This window comes from Ascaphus truei, chromosome 17 (genome assembly GCF_040206685.1).
Source record: "Ascaphus truei isolate aAscTru1 chromosome 17, aAscTru1.hap1, whole genome shotgun sequence".
In the NCBI taxonomy this organism is placed as follows: Eukaryota; Metazoa; Chordata; class Amphibia; order Anura; family Ascaphidae; genus Ascaphus; species Ascaphus truei.
In genome coordinates, this window is record NC_134499.1 from 38,022,798 (window position 1) to 38,037,259 (window position 14,462).

Here is a 14,462-nt window from a genome sequence, read left to right on the forward strand (position 1 = left end):
TGTCCTCCTCTATTTTATTCCTGTTTATTTTTAAATATACAGTGGCTATTCCTTGGCAGCTATTAATTAAAAGTGATGTCCCACTTCTACCAAAAAATAAAATAATAAATATTTGTGAAATTGTCCACTGTTTTTCTGTTTTGAAACCAAAAATGTCGATTGACTAACGCTGGGAATTTCAAAGACGTTTATAATTTGTAATGCAACCTTGAAATCTTGGCAGGATGTTCTCCTAATTAGGCATGATCCCATAAAGCTGGTATATATTGTGGTATTTCTTAGAAATAAAACAAATCATATGTATCCAACACTGTTTTAATATGTACCACATTTGCAGATTTCTTTGCTGTGTTTTTTTTAATTATTTTTTATCAGACACCTTGAAATACCAAACAAACCTTAACTACTCTTTTTTACACTTTCTTATACAGTGGTAGGCAACATAATATGCTTCAAGGGCCGCATGTGCTACCCCCGAGCCCTCGAAAGGCTATATAGATCTAGATATGGAAACATCTCTGCTCCCGCTGCACTGGAGGGGAGAGCGCACTGCTGGGGCGGCAGGTGTAGGCCCTCGGGCTCTATGATGCCCCATGGCCACCTGTTGCCAACCAGTGCCTTATATAATAGTACTGCATTTGCTCGTCTGTGATCTTTTACTCACTGTCACTCAGCGACGTTTTCACTCTCAGTTTGCAGGATCCCTGTCTTCCTGCGTTAGGCATGTCTTAAAAGCAGCAGGCCACACAACTATTTACTTACCTGAACCTGGGGGTCCCAAGGAGGTGGTCCATGGACCCCCTGGTTTCAAAGCATTGTAAGGGTCCTGCAGGGTCAGGCTCGCTTTGGAAGCCTATAGGAAGCTGCAACGTCATCAGAAGATGGGACCACACTGACATATTTGTAGTTTTTGTAATAAAAGTGGCACAAAAACAACCTCTTTCCCCCCCAAAGCCTGGATTAGATTAACATCAGTGTATTTCATATAGAGCTTTTCTCCCAATGGGACTCTGAGCGCGTCACTATTACAGTATAGCGCGCAGTACGCAGCCCATAGGATTGTTACAGGCACACGTCCTGCCCAGGAGAGCTTACAATATACTTTTTGGTGCCTGAGGCACAGGGAGGTAAAGTGACTTGCCCAAGGTCACAAGGAGCCGACACCGGGAATTGAACCAGGCTCCTCTGATTCACACTCTGTGTCGTTGTTTACACTGAGCTGCTCCTTCTGAGGAGATAATCTCATATATTGATAGTATTTTGCCCCCCTGACCATGTTCTGTGTCTTTGTAAAATATTTTTCTAGTGTTAAAAATAATGTTTTCCTTAATCCCTGGCTTCTGAGGTTACCGCAGGAACTTTCACACTGCACTGGGCTCTAGGGAGAGCTTCATTTTAACCTGACACCTATTATATAAATACCGCGTATATCTCCTGAACTAAGCTTTTAAAAACAAAAAAACAACATTGGAAAAGACAAGAAGAGATCTCTTAAAGTAAGTAAAAAATATGGGGATCAGTTCGAACTGCTGTTTTAAGCACATGGAAATTGGAAATAGTGGGTGAGACCAAATTGTCCATAGAGCACAGTATCATATCTAGAGATTTCCCATGCAGAACCACTTCACTCACCTGCCACGATATCCAACGAGCATAACCACAATATACAGTATATAACAATATCAATGAGGAGACTTGTAAGTGATTGAAACAATATTTGAGAGTCAACATCCCTAGTGTAAAATTGCTGTGGAAAAGGCATGTTTTCAAAAACATTTAACAGTCTAAGTTTGTGTTCTTGAAAACTTACTAATGTTTCTTTGATAATAGCGGGGTTTTTTTTGAGTGCCAAAAATATTTATGACGCCGACGCTCAATAATAACAGCGCCCTTGTACGCATGTCTCTTTATTTATTTAGTGCTTAATACACGGGATATAATAATATAACACATCGTGGGGATAAGCGCTTCAGACTAAAAGTAACATTAGGAAAAGTAGTCCCTGCCCCGAAGAGCTTACAATCTAGGTGCTAAGAGAACGTGCATAAACAGTAGAAGGGTGTTCTGGTAAGTGTGTCTGCCAGGGTCAATGTATGGGGTGTATAGTATCCGCCACGGAGCTACTCATATTCTTCGTTATAGAGGTGTGTTGTAAGGTGGGGCTTAAAGGTGGAGAGAGAGGGTGCTAGTCGGATATTGAGGGGAAGGGCGTTCCTGGGGCGTGGGGCAGTCAGTGAGAAAGGTTTTAGGCTTTGATTAACACATTACAATTGCTCTATAACCTAAATAAAAACAGCATCCCGATTGTGCAGTGTTTGCCAAACGGAGCAATATATACAAAGACATTATTTCAAAGCCTCTCTGTGCTTTCATGTTTGTAATAGAATATCGGCAAACTCTTCTCAGGAGATCTATCTGCCATGAATTGTACTTTAATGGCTTTCTGTTACAAACAGCCTCATTCACAGTTGAATGTTAGATGTTTTTGCTCTCATCGGAGAGTACTGATAATTGATGTATGTTTGCATTTTTTTCCCCTCCAGAACTATTTCCTTAAGGCAGCGGTTCTCAACTCCTGTCCTGAAGATCCCTCAACAGGTCAGGTTTTATCCCAGCGTCAGCACAGGTGCCTCAGTCTTTGACTGCGCCACCTGTGCTGAAGCAGGGATTAATTGATCCACTTGTGCTGAAGCTGGGATATCCTTAAAACCTGACCTGTTGGGGGATCTTGAGGACTGGAGTTGAGCACCCCTGCCTTCAGGGGTAGCTTTTTTTTGTGTATTTCTTGTTTATTTCAGTATTTTAAACATATCAACTCATTTTGGATCCTGATTTCCCCACAGATTTCCCAAGACAGCCATTCTAAATGCACCTTATGCCAAACATAACTGAATAGGAGGCCACAAATGTTTTTTTCAGAAATACAACAAAAACAAAGTAATAAATTAATGCATTCAAAATAAATGGCCTAAATGACTTTTATAACCCTGATCATTAAACGGCAGGGAGACTTTGTTTAGAGAAACACCACACATTTTCTCAAATATTTGCTAAATACGCTTACTGTTTTTATTTTGGATTCTTGCTTTGTGTCCAAAGCACTTGGGTTCTGTGCTGTCTGACTTGTCCTTATGTTCATAATAAACCGACCTCTATAGTCATAAAACCCATTGACATAAAAATCTCTACTTATATTGTTCTTGTTTCCCTCCAGAACCAAATTATATTGAACATGTTTTTAAAAGTGGACAATGCCACTTAGCTCACAAAGCAGCCAGTGACAAACAATATGTAATTAGCTTCCTAAAGCACATTCATCATCCTTAAAGGGAACGTTTCACTTGTTTTACTTGTCTTTATTTGTAATATATATATATACAAAATATATATATATATTACTGTATGTATGTATCCGTGTTCCTTGTTGTTGGAGAGATGCTTTTGGGACTGATGAAGTATCTTTAGACCCTTCCAAGAGAAGGGTTAAAGATTAACGGGGAAGATTGGGGGCCCGAGTTTGTAATTTTACTAATGCCTTTGTAATATTGACTAATCTGCGTACATCTGATTGCCAAGAGGCAGCGAGCACACAATGACTATAGAAAAAATGGCAACTGCAAGCTTAACCAAACATGATTTAACCAAGTGGAATAAATTGTGACAAATTGATACAATTGACCTTGGAGTAGCACCTTCTAGGAATGTAAATGAAGCTCTTTGTCATGGTAATCAAAGTCAAAACAATGTCAGTCCAGAAAACAGGAGCAAGCCCGCCCCAAATCATCGGCCCCACATGAATGGTCATTGGTGCACTAGTTACCATTTGACATTCTTAATACTGAGACTGCTTATCGTTAGTATTACATTGTTACTAAAACAGCCAAACGTCCTGGACTAACCAGGACAGTCCTAGTTTGCAGATAGAGAGATACACATAAATGACTGTAGACAAAAACAAATACAAAAACTTGTACAAAATCCCCCAAACTGCTTTGATTTCAATAAAGTATCACAGATTACAATTTAGAGCAGCCCTCCCCCTCCCCTCCCTCCCCCCCCCCCGATCCATTTCCAAAATGTTGTTAGTTCCCGGGCTGTCTGGGCCTCCCATTTTCCTTGTGGCAGGTACCTAGGAACAGAATAGAAGGACATAGAGGTCGGATAGTTTACAAAAGTATACGAAGGAGATCGGTTTTGGATTGTATGACATGCGAATATTAATGCGCTTAGTATTGGAGATGGAACTATGTTTATATACAGTATGTATAGTACTGTTATATACAGTACAGTATGTATAGTACTGTTGTCCTGGATCTGTAAATTGCGGCTGTACACTGAAACATGAACACTTCTCACGTCTGGTGGCATTTTATGGGGTGAAATTTGCAGGAACGTGTACATTTTGCAGGGGGGGGGGGGTTAGTGAAGGGGAACAAAATGTTGCCCTTTTTAAAACATTTGACAGAAAAGGCAAAATGTTGCCTTTTTTGTGAAATTTGGCAATTTTTTTTTTTAGAAATGTAGCCATTTTGGACAAATTCTTAGTGAGTCTTAATTTAAAAAAACTAGGTCACACAACAAATATGACTTATCGAGGCTCAGAACAGCAACGTGTCAGTGCAACATCGCCTTCATGTTGAAGGCGCTAAGCATGGAAATGTTGGATTTTGGGGGTGTTATTCACTATGTGTAAATAAATAGTCTAGTTTTTGCTATATTTTTGGTGTGCTAAGCGTCTATAAGCGAGTTATAAAATACATGCTTACATTAAATGAACGGGGTGATACAGTCACTTCACAGACATTTCATGTTTAGATTTCATTTAAAGGTTGGATTCACAGAGCATGTTAGGGGCCAAATATGCCTTAGCTGTCTTCATTCTTCATTCCCAGCTTATACAGGACAATAAATGTTCATATTAATTCCTGTTGTTTCAATGGTATATTTGAAGATTGACCCCTTGCCCCCCCCCAAAAAATGTATGGCTTCTACACCCAAATTCGGTTGGATGCAGGATAGTGATATAAACTCACAAGATAACCAGTCTGGTTCCCAAGCTTCAAGAGTGTAACGTGTCCATTAAATTGGATTTTACAAATAGCGCGTCTCTGCCAGAAATAAATCGACACATTGTTAAAGATTGTCTGTGACATCCGATGCCAGAAATTAAACGCCCACAAAGGAGGATTATCAAGAGGCTTATAAATCTTTGGCAAATGGCAATAGATCAGGATTTTGGGATGGTTAAAATCCCCAAACTGTTTGTTTTCTAGTAATAATTTGGTCCTCATAAAGGTGTAATAAGAATCTGTGTAAGTTCCAATTCAAAAACAGAAGTAGGGTTCTTGTCCAGAGTCCTATACATTTGGGGATCCCCTAAAAGTCTCAGCTGCATAGATGTAATGTTCTTTGTCCTGCACTAGCTCGCCCCCAGCCACTTGTTTAATAACCAAATTAGTGTTGTTAATCAGATCTTCTAAACCTTGATGTTCTTTCTCATTTAGATTGTACCCAATAAAAGTGTTTCTTATAAACATACATTCTGACTCAACGGACCACCTGATAAAAGGATTCAAGAAAATAACATTTAAAAATCGGAGGGATAAAAGGTTTCAGAAATAAGTATGTAAACATTCTACCAATGTGTAGCCACTAGACTAGGGGCGGCCAACTCCAGTTCTCAACAGCTACCAACAGGTCAGGTTTTCAGGATATCCCTACTTCAGCATAGGTGGCTCAGTCAAAGACTGCACCACCTGTGCTGACGTTGGAACTGATTGAGCCACCTGTGCTGAGGCAGGGATATCCTGAAAACCTGACCTGTTGGTTGCTCTTGAGGACTGGAGTTGGCCACCCCTGCACTAGATGGCGCACAATATAATACAGAATGGTTTGGGATTCAATGGTACCTGGAGGGGAGGAAATAAATGGGCGTCCCACTTCCTGCCTAGGAACATCAAAGAATGGCAATGTCAACTCAGATTCCTCCAGCCGTGACGGAGGGGCTTGTGAATAGCACGTGTTTCATTATTAATGAGAATAGGACGGGCAGGTGAGGTTAGCGGTAGAATAGGACGGGCAGGTGAGGTTAGCGGTAGAATAGGACGGGCAGGTGAGGTTAGCGGTAGAATAGGACGGGCAGGTGAGGTTAGCGGTAGAATAGGACGGGCAGGTGAGGTTAGCGGTAGAATAGGACGGGCAGGTGAGGTTAGCGGTAGAATAGGACGGGCAGGTGAGGTTAGCGGTAGAATAGGACGGGCAGGTGAGGTTAGCGGTAGAATAGGACGGGCAGGTGAGGTTAGCGGTAGAATAGGACGGGCAGGTGAGGTTAGCGGTAGAATAGGACGGGCAGGTGAGGTTAGCGGTAGAATAGGACGGGCAGGTGAGGTTAGCGGTAGAATAGGACGGGCAGCTGAGGTTAGCGGTAGAATAGGACGGGCAGGTGAGGTTAGCGGTAGAATAGGACGGGCAGGTGAGGTTAGCGGTAGAATAGGACGGGAAGGTGAGGTTAGCGGTAGAATAGGACGGGCAGGTGAGGTTACTGGTAGAATAGGACGGGCAGGTGAGGTTAGCGGTAGAATAGGACGGGAAGGTGAGGTTAGCGGTAGAATAGGACGGCCAGGTGAGGTTAGCGGTAGAATAGGACGGGCAGGTGAGGTTAGCGGTAGAATAGGACGGGCAGGTGAGGTTAGCGGTAGAATAGGACGGGCAGGTGAGGTTAGCGGTAAAATAGGACGGGCAGGTGAGGTTAGCGGTAGAATAGGACGGGCAGGTGAGGTTAGCGGTAGAATAGGACGGGCAGGTGAGGTTAGCGGTAGAATAGGACGGGCAGGTGAGGTTAGCGGTAGAATAGGACGGGCAGGTGAGGTTAGCGGTAGAATAGGACGGGCAGGTGAGGTTAGCGGTAGAGATGTGTGATCCTGAAGGGATTCAATTTGCCGCTGTTTGGATCATACTTTCCAAAAAGTTAGAAAAACCTGCGAAAATCTAACTTCTGTCTGCAAAAGTTTTACCAAAAACGACCCAAATTGTTCAAAATTCGCTATTTCAACACGATGACTTTTTTTTTTAGTTAGATTGAATTTTGAAAGCAAAAGTAGTAAAAATGAATCAAACATGCAATGCCCATTGACTTTTAGCATTAAACAAACTTACTTCAATTGAAGAGATTTTTTTCGCCGAACCGAAAACCGTGATCGCGAAGTTCACACACCTCTAGTTAGCGGTTCCAGTTTCTTTCTTGCAAAATACCTTTTGGGTATTAATTTCTGAGTAAATCAGTTAAGGCCTACAAATGATTCAAACATTTGGGGGGGATCGGTGGTTACAGAGGCCCTGCGCTCTTTCCAAGGCATTTAAATTACTGTAACTCTATAACTCACTTACCTTGATTCAGCCGGGTTTGCGTCGCCATGGTCGCGGGGTCACGTGGCGTGATATCACATTACCCCGCTGAGTCATTTGACGCCGGCACAAAGGTAAGGGGGCGTGCGATCACTGTGGGGGAGCAGGCAGGGGGCGCAGCACCAAAAGTTAGCGTACCCCTGATGTAGTGTATACGAGGACAAATGGAAATCGCTGAATGTTGGGTAGAAACAGCCTTACCTAACTACTTTTTTCTTTTTTGCCAAATTGCCTTCCTCCTCTACTTCCTCTTTCACTGCTTTTTCACCTCTGGCCAGTCCAATTTCTCTCTTTCCTTCATTTGATGGCCCATCTGGGAGCAATTAGCGTTCCCTTAAACTCCCAACATTATCACAACAGGAAGATTTTATTTTAAATGTAGACGAGAAAATGACAGAAAGGGTTGCAACAATCCCCTTGCAGGAGCTATGCTCTTGTTTTACCGGGTTAAATAAAATCTGGATGTACTATGCATCTTTTGTAACAACTTTCTCACTGAAGCGATTGTAAGAAATCTCAGTTTTCTGTCGCATTTTAGTTTGAGACCATCCTAAAAATAATGTTATCAGCCCTTGGAGGCATTTTATGGAGTAATATTCCAGAGCCGGGTACTGTAGTAACCCATTCCATATCTTCTATTCACAGCTAATATCATACATTCCTAATCAAGCATCCTATTTCTATATAAATATAACAGATACTTATTAAAAGTGCTAAGAAAAACTATTCATCGTACAAATGTTTCCCTAAAAAAAAAAAATATATCCTTCGCTCTTTAGCAGTTTACCCTATGTCTCAGGTTCTCAACCCCAGTCCTCAAGACACCCCAACAGGTCAGGTTTTCATGATATCCCAGCTCAAGCACGACTGAGCCACCTGTGCTGAAGCAGAGATATATCCTGAAACCCTGACCTGTTGGGAGCTCTTGAGAACTGAAGTTGAGAACCCCTTCCCTATGTGTTATGGAAAATTCTGCCAATAAATGCCCAATTTGGACCATGCTCATTTATTTTAAATATTGTTTTCTTTTTAAAACTGTCATGAGGGTGTCCCAGGATGTGGTTGGTTTTAATCTAGCTGCCTTGGGTGCTGGTATGCAATAAGTAACAGAATACCCGGAATAAAGGAAACTCCGGAAATGTATCCTCCAGCTATGGGGCAAAACTTGCGGGAGAGACAGACAGGGTGTAAAGCAAAGCCAGCACATCCCTTTGATCAAAGGGTAGGCGCTCTCAAACTGCCCACCCCACAGGCAATTAACACAGGAGCATATTCCAGTTTAAATGTCATTGGACAAAACAAAGTATGTGCTTAACACCCATAAAGAAAACATCAATTGGACTTCTGCATCCAGATTTTGAAGACATCTGCAGTAGAATGAACTGGATTATTTCACCTACCAATGGATGTACAAATTACACTTATCCCCATGAAATAAATGGGGTCATTACATTTTCTCTTATTTTTATGATTTCTTCATAAAGTGTCTTCTAATTTTCTAAAGAAAACGTGCATGAATCAGTGTTTTTAACCTTTTTTTGTTAAGGAACCCTATAATTATATTGTACAATTCTGCAGAACCGCAACCCTCTCTAATAGCGCGTCTGAGAACAGATGCATTGTAAGGATCCCCATTCCTCTCTAATAGCGCGTCATAGATCAGTTTCATTGTAAATTCTTCTGTATATGGTACAATTTTGAACCCTGTTGATAAACACTGGCATAAATAGTATTAAACTTAAGAATGCAGGACCAACAGATACATGTTTAAAAATATAAGAAATATTTAAGCTACTTTTTTTTTAACCTAAATGCTGATTCTAATTTGGGAAAGCACACAAATATAACAATAATACTCCCCAACACGAGGAGAGGGGTGCAAAAAATAATATACAGTACAAGTGTAATTATCCCCCAAAAAAACATCACATAGTACAAGTGGGAGTACATAAGGGAAATAGTCCCCCCTGTACTAGACGTAGTGTTAATCCTTCGTGGTTTGCTACGTTTGTTTAGAGCAGGCCTGCCCAACTCGTAAAGTGAGAAGGGCCGAACTGCTCCAAAGAAAGCCACACGGGTTAAATCATCATCATCATCTCTCCTCCAACACCTCTCATCATCATCATCATCATCCTCATATCTCCCCCAGAACCCCTCACTATCAATATTTACGATACTCCCCATCTATCTCTCATACCCCCATCTCTCCCCCTCACCCACACAATACCCCTCTCCACATCAAACACACAATACCCCCCTCCACATCAAACACACAATACCCCCCTCCACATCCCCCAAGCCCATTCCATGTCAGCATCCCCCCCCCACAAGTCAGCATCCCCCCCATGTCTCTCTTCACTCAATATGACACTCTCTCCCCCTCCCCTTAATGACACTCTCTCCCCCTCCCCTCAATATGACACTCTCCCCCTCCCCTCAATATGACACACTCTCCCCCTCCCCTCAATATGACTCTCCCCCTCCCCTCAATATGACACTCTCTCCCTCCCCTCAATATGACACTCTCCCCCTCCCCTCAATATGACACTCCCCCTCCCCTCAATATGACACTCTCCCCTCCCCTCAATATGACACTCTTTCCCCCTCCCCTCAATATGATACTCTTTCCCCCTCCCCTCAATATGACACTCTTTCCCCCTCCCCTCAATATGACACTCTCTCCCTACCGTGCAACTCACATCACACCCTCCCCCTGCAACTCATATCACTCTCACCCTCCCCCTGCAACTCACATCACTCTCTCCCCCACTCTGCAACTCACATCAGTATCTCCCCCCCTGCACCTCACATCACTCTCTCCCCCCCTGCACCTCACATCACTCTCTCCCCCCCCCCCTCTGCACCTCACATCACTTCCCCCCCTGCCCCTCACATGTCAGCAGCCCCCTCACATGTCAGCACCCCCCCTCACATGTCAGCAGCCCACCCCCCCTCACATGTCAGCAGCCCACCCCCCCCTCACATGTCAGCAGCCCACCCCCCCACCAGCCCGTTTTATACAACCACCCCCCCCCCCACCAGCCCGTTTTTCACATGCCTGTTTTCCACACCCACCCCCCCACCAGCCCGTTTTTCTCTCACACACACACACACACACACACACACACACACACACACACACACACACACACACACACACACACACACACACACACACACACACACACACACACACACACACACACACACACACACACACACACACACACACACACACCCCTCTCTCTTAGATCAGCTCAGCGCATCCTCCCGGGGGCGGAGAGGGAGGGGGAGGGAGGGGGAGGGAGGGGGCTGGGAGGGAGAGGGAGAGGGAGGAGGGATGAATCGCCGCCATTTTTTTAAACTTTTTTTTTTTTTAAATTTATTTTATTAACTGGCGCCCGGCCAGAGTCATCGCGGGCCGCACAGAGAGGCCAGACGGGCTGCATGCAGCCCGCGGGCCGTATGTTGTGCAGGCCTGGTTTAGAGTGATTCCAAATTCAGTGATTTCGCTGTAAGGACTGTGCAATTGGGAATATAAATTAAAGATCCCCTGCAAAAACAATGTGTAATATTTCCTGAACACATTATATTGCTTCCTAACTTCACAATTTTACTTGATTGAAAAGTGGGGAAAGAAGAGACAATGAATGTAACACTTTGGGAGGATCATCACACCAATCTCTTTACAGCACCACTGTAATAAAGGGGGCCAGCCCAATTGGGTGGCACAGCCAGTGACCGGGGGGTGCGGCCTCCCCAAACCGGGTTGGCCGCAGGAGCGGCCAGGGGAGGGGCCTAAGGGGGATAAACCTGCGGCCAGGAACAAGGATGGGTCACTTGTTCCTGGCTCGCAGCAGATTTCCGGCCGCCCCCCCATTGCGTTACCTAGCACCGAGCACTTCCGGCGCGGACTGGGACAGTAGCTATCTCCGGTTGTCATTGTTAATAAACATAGCCGCGGCCTTTATACCTCCAAAACTGTGTCCCCTCATCATTCGTTTATTACAGGTAAATAGCTTAAAGGGAGAGGGGGGGGAAACTCGCGCCTCCCTGGTCAAGAGATGGGGAGGCGTTATCTGGCTGGGGTGTGCTAGGTTCTCTGTAACTGTAAACAAAACAGGGAATTCAGAAAGTAAAGTTAACCTTCTAAAGTGGAGCGACCAACTCCAGTCCTCAAATCAGCGGCTGAGCCACCTGTACTGAAGCAGGATATCCTTAAAACCTTACCTGTTTCTGGCCCTTGAGGACTGGAGTTGACCAGTCCTGTTCCAGAAGATTCATAAACCACAGATTAACTGTCATGGTGAAGGGTGTTTTCTTTCCCAGGTTTGAGAAGCTACTGTAACTATTGTTTGTTTTAAGCGATGGCGCACACCCCCTCCCCCCCCCCCGCCTTTCCCCATTATCTCTTATGGTGATAAATTAATAAATAAATACATAGTGATATGGATACATTTATTATTAAATCCTCTAATGCTTGTATAGAAACAATCCTCAGCTAAGGGTGCTCAAAAACCTATGTGGTAGGTACAATCCCAAATGTAAATATACAATAAGAATCACTTCCACATTTCATATATACAAAATATTTAAATAAAAACCATAGGGATAAAAGTCCAATCTTGAGGGTGCTGTAAACTGAAATGCGTTTATGTTTCTTTTGCTGTAAAACAAAGAATGAACTAATGTTACCAGGTTTCAGCGGTGAATCTCGTCCCTTTCACCGTTCCCATGGCTGTCGCCTGTGTGTTTATTTCCCCTTCTCAAAGTGACATTTTCCTTTCTTTTTAAATAATGCGCCTGTCCCCATGTGCCAGTATTTATCCCAAGTGCCCAGTGATTTCACGGTGTGGCGACCTAACCCAAGGAGTGCACGGGCAGACACCAGGATTACATACTCTCTCTCATTGCTCTTACTGAGCACAATGTAGGTATCGTAGAAAACATGCCTAGGCTGCAAGTATTTAATACCCCAGTCATAATCACACAACAAAGGCGTCTTTTGAGTGGGCCATGCATATTTGTTCCCTTTCCATTTATTTGCAACACCACAAAACAAAAAACTAATTAAAAAAGCAGCGTCTCTGCATGAATTTCTCAGTTGATTATTATACAAGCATAAGCATGCCAAAAAAGTAGCATTTTGCTGAAGTTATAGATTTTATCCCTGAAAGCTTGTTTTATTTATATTCAGTTGGACCTGGAATAAAATACATCCCACCGTCCGAGTTCCCCTTTGTGAGCACCCGCTCTGTTTCACAACTAAAAACCCATAATGCCCATATGGGATTTTAAGGTTCTTGAGAGAAGCTTCATCCTCCGTCAGTGCTGGGTGTGATGGGTGTGACGGGGTGACGGGTGTGCATTGCTCCAGCACTGAAGCACAGCTGTGTATTCTCTATTTCTATTAATTATCTTTCATGTAACTATACCTCTAGCAGACTATCCTTCTCACATGTTGTTTAGTGGATTGCTGTTCAGCTCTTTTTGTAGAGCTAAAATATTCTGCATTGTTGCATTCCCAGCAAAGGGATACAGTGCTAATCTCCACACATTCCTGTAACATGTTATTTTCCCTGTGACATACCATGCCTCTAAAACAGGTCATTAACCCTTTGCCCGTACTCCTCCTGCCATCTCTCCTGTGACTAGCTCACGGTGTGCAAGGTTTTGCTGCTGCTGCTGCTGCTGCTGCTGCTGCTGCTGCTGCTGCTGATATCCGAGTGTGAGCTTGAAGACAAAGCAGTGAAATGTTTATTTCCTTGATGGTAGTGTTGCTGGATAGTAAATAGAACATACATACGGCAGGAACATGTTCTTATTGTGTTTTTTCTGGATTTCTCCAATTAATAATAGCAGTTAGATGTTGCGTCTCAGTGAGGAATTGAATTAGCAGAAACATTAGCAAAAAAATAGCTATTTGTTTCATCATTCCTACTTTTTTAAATACTTTACCTTAAACGAGCAATCCATGCAATATCCTACATGTCTGTTTTTATATATACTGTATATCAGTTCTGTAGTATTAGATAATACTTACTACATTTTTTTGTTCGACTCTTAATGTCATTTTTAATGAGTTTTAATATACTGAGCATCCTTTGATTTGTATAGTAGGTTTTAGCACACCTCTCCAGCAGTACAAGATATTTGCAACACATTCGTGTTTGTGATCATTTGTTTCCAATGTTCCCATCAGTTTGAGCTGCAAACTGTAACAATAGATAATGCTACCTTAGTATTATAAGAATACATTGTAGCTGCTGAGTTACACTGACTGAAGGATTGATTGAAACCGAAAGGCAGCCATTTAGTGAACCCTGGGAAGCAGCATCTTTGCTGACCAATCACGGGAGAACGTATCGATTGGCAGCTTAGGTAATTTGTTTTCAATAAAAGTAATCAAAGTTTGCATATATTAAAACAAATTTTTTTAAATATTTTTTTTTAAATGCCGTGGTATCGGTGCTGTATGGATTTATATTTATGTATAAAGATCAGTTTTTTTATCTGTATTACTTACTATAATTTGTATATAATACACCAACATGTTCTGCAGTACCATACAATGAAGGTTAAACACAGTACAGGCATACCCCGCTTTAAGGACACTCACTTTAAGTACACTCGCGAGTAAGTACATATCGCCCAATAGGCAAACGGCAGCTCACGCATGCGCCTGTCATCACGTCCTGAACAGCAATACCGGCTCCCTACCTGTACCGAAGCTGTGCGCAAGCGGGGAGACTATAGAGCCTGTTACAAATGCGTTATTTACATCAGTTATGCACGTATATGACGATTGCAGTACAGTACATGCATCGATAAGTGGGAAAAGGGAGTGCTTCACTTTAAGTACATTTTCGCTTTACATACATGCTCCGGTCCCATTGCGTACGTTAATGCGGGGTATGCCTGTAACTAATATGACGCACATTAACACCAATTAACACAAAATAACACAATAGCTAAGGAAGTCCTTGCTCTAACCATGCTCCGAAGAGCTTACAATATAAGAAGATGAATGGATATTAATTTGGGAGATTCTATGAACC

General features: G+C 42.9%; 1 protein-coding gene across 19 annotated transcripts in view; it reads left to right on the forward strand.

Moving 5' to 3' along the window:
* ERC2 (ELKS/RAB6-interacting/CAST family member 2) overlaps positions 1-14,462 on the forward strand; it is a 608,533-nt gene that overhangs the window by 435,726 nt on the left and 158,345 nt on the right. The window lies entirely within an intron of this gene.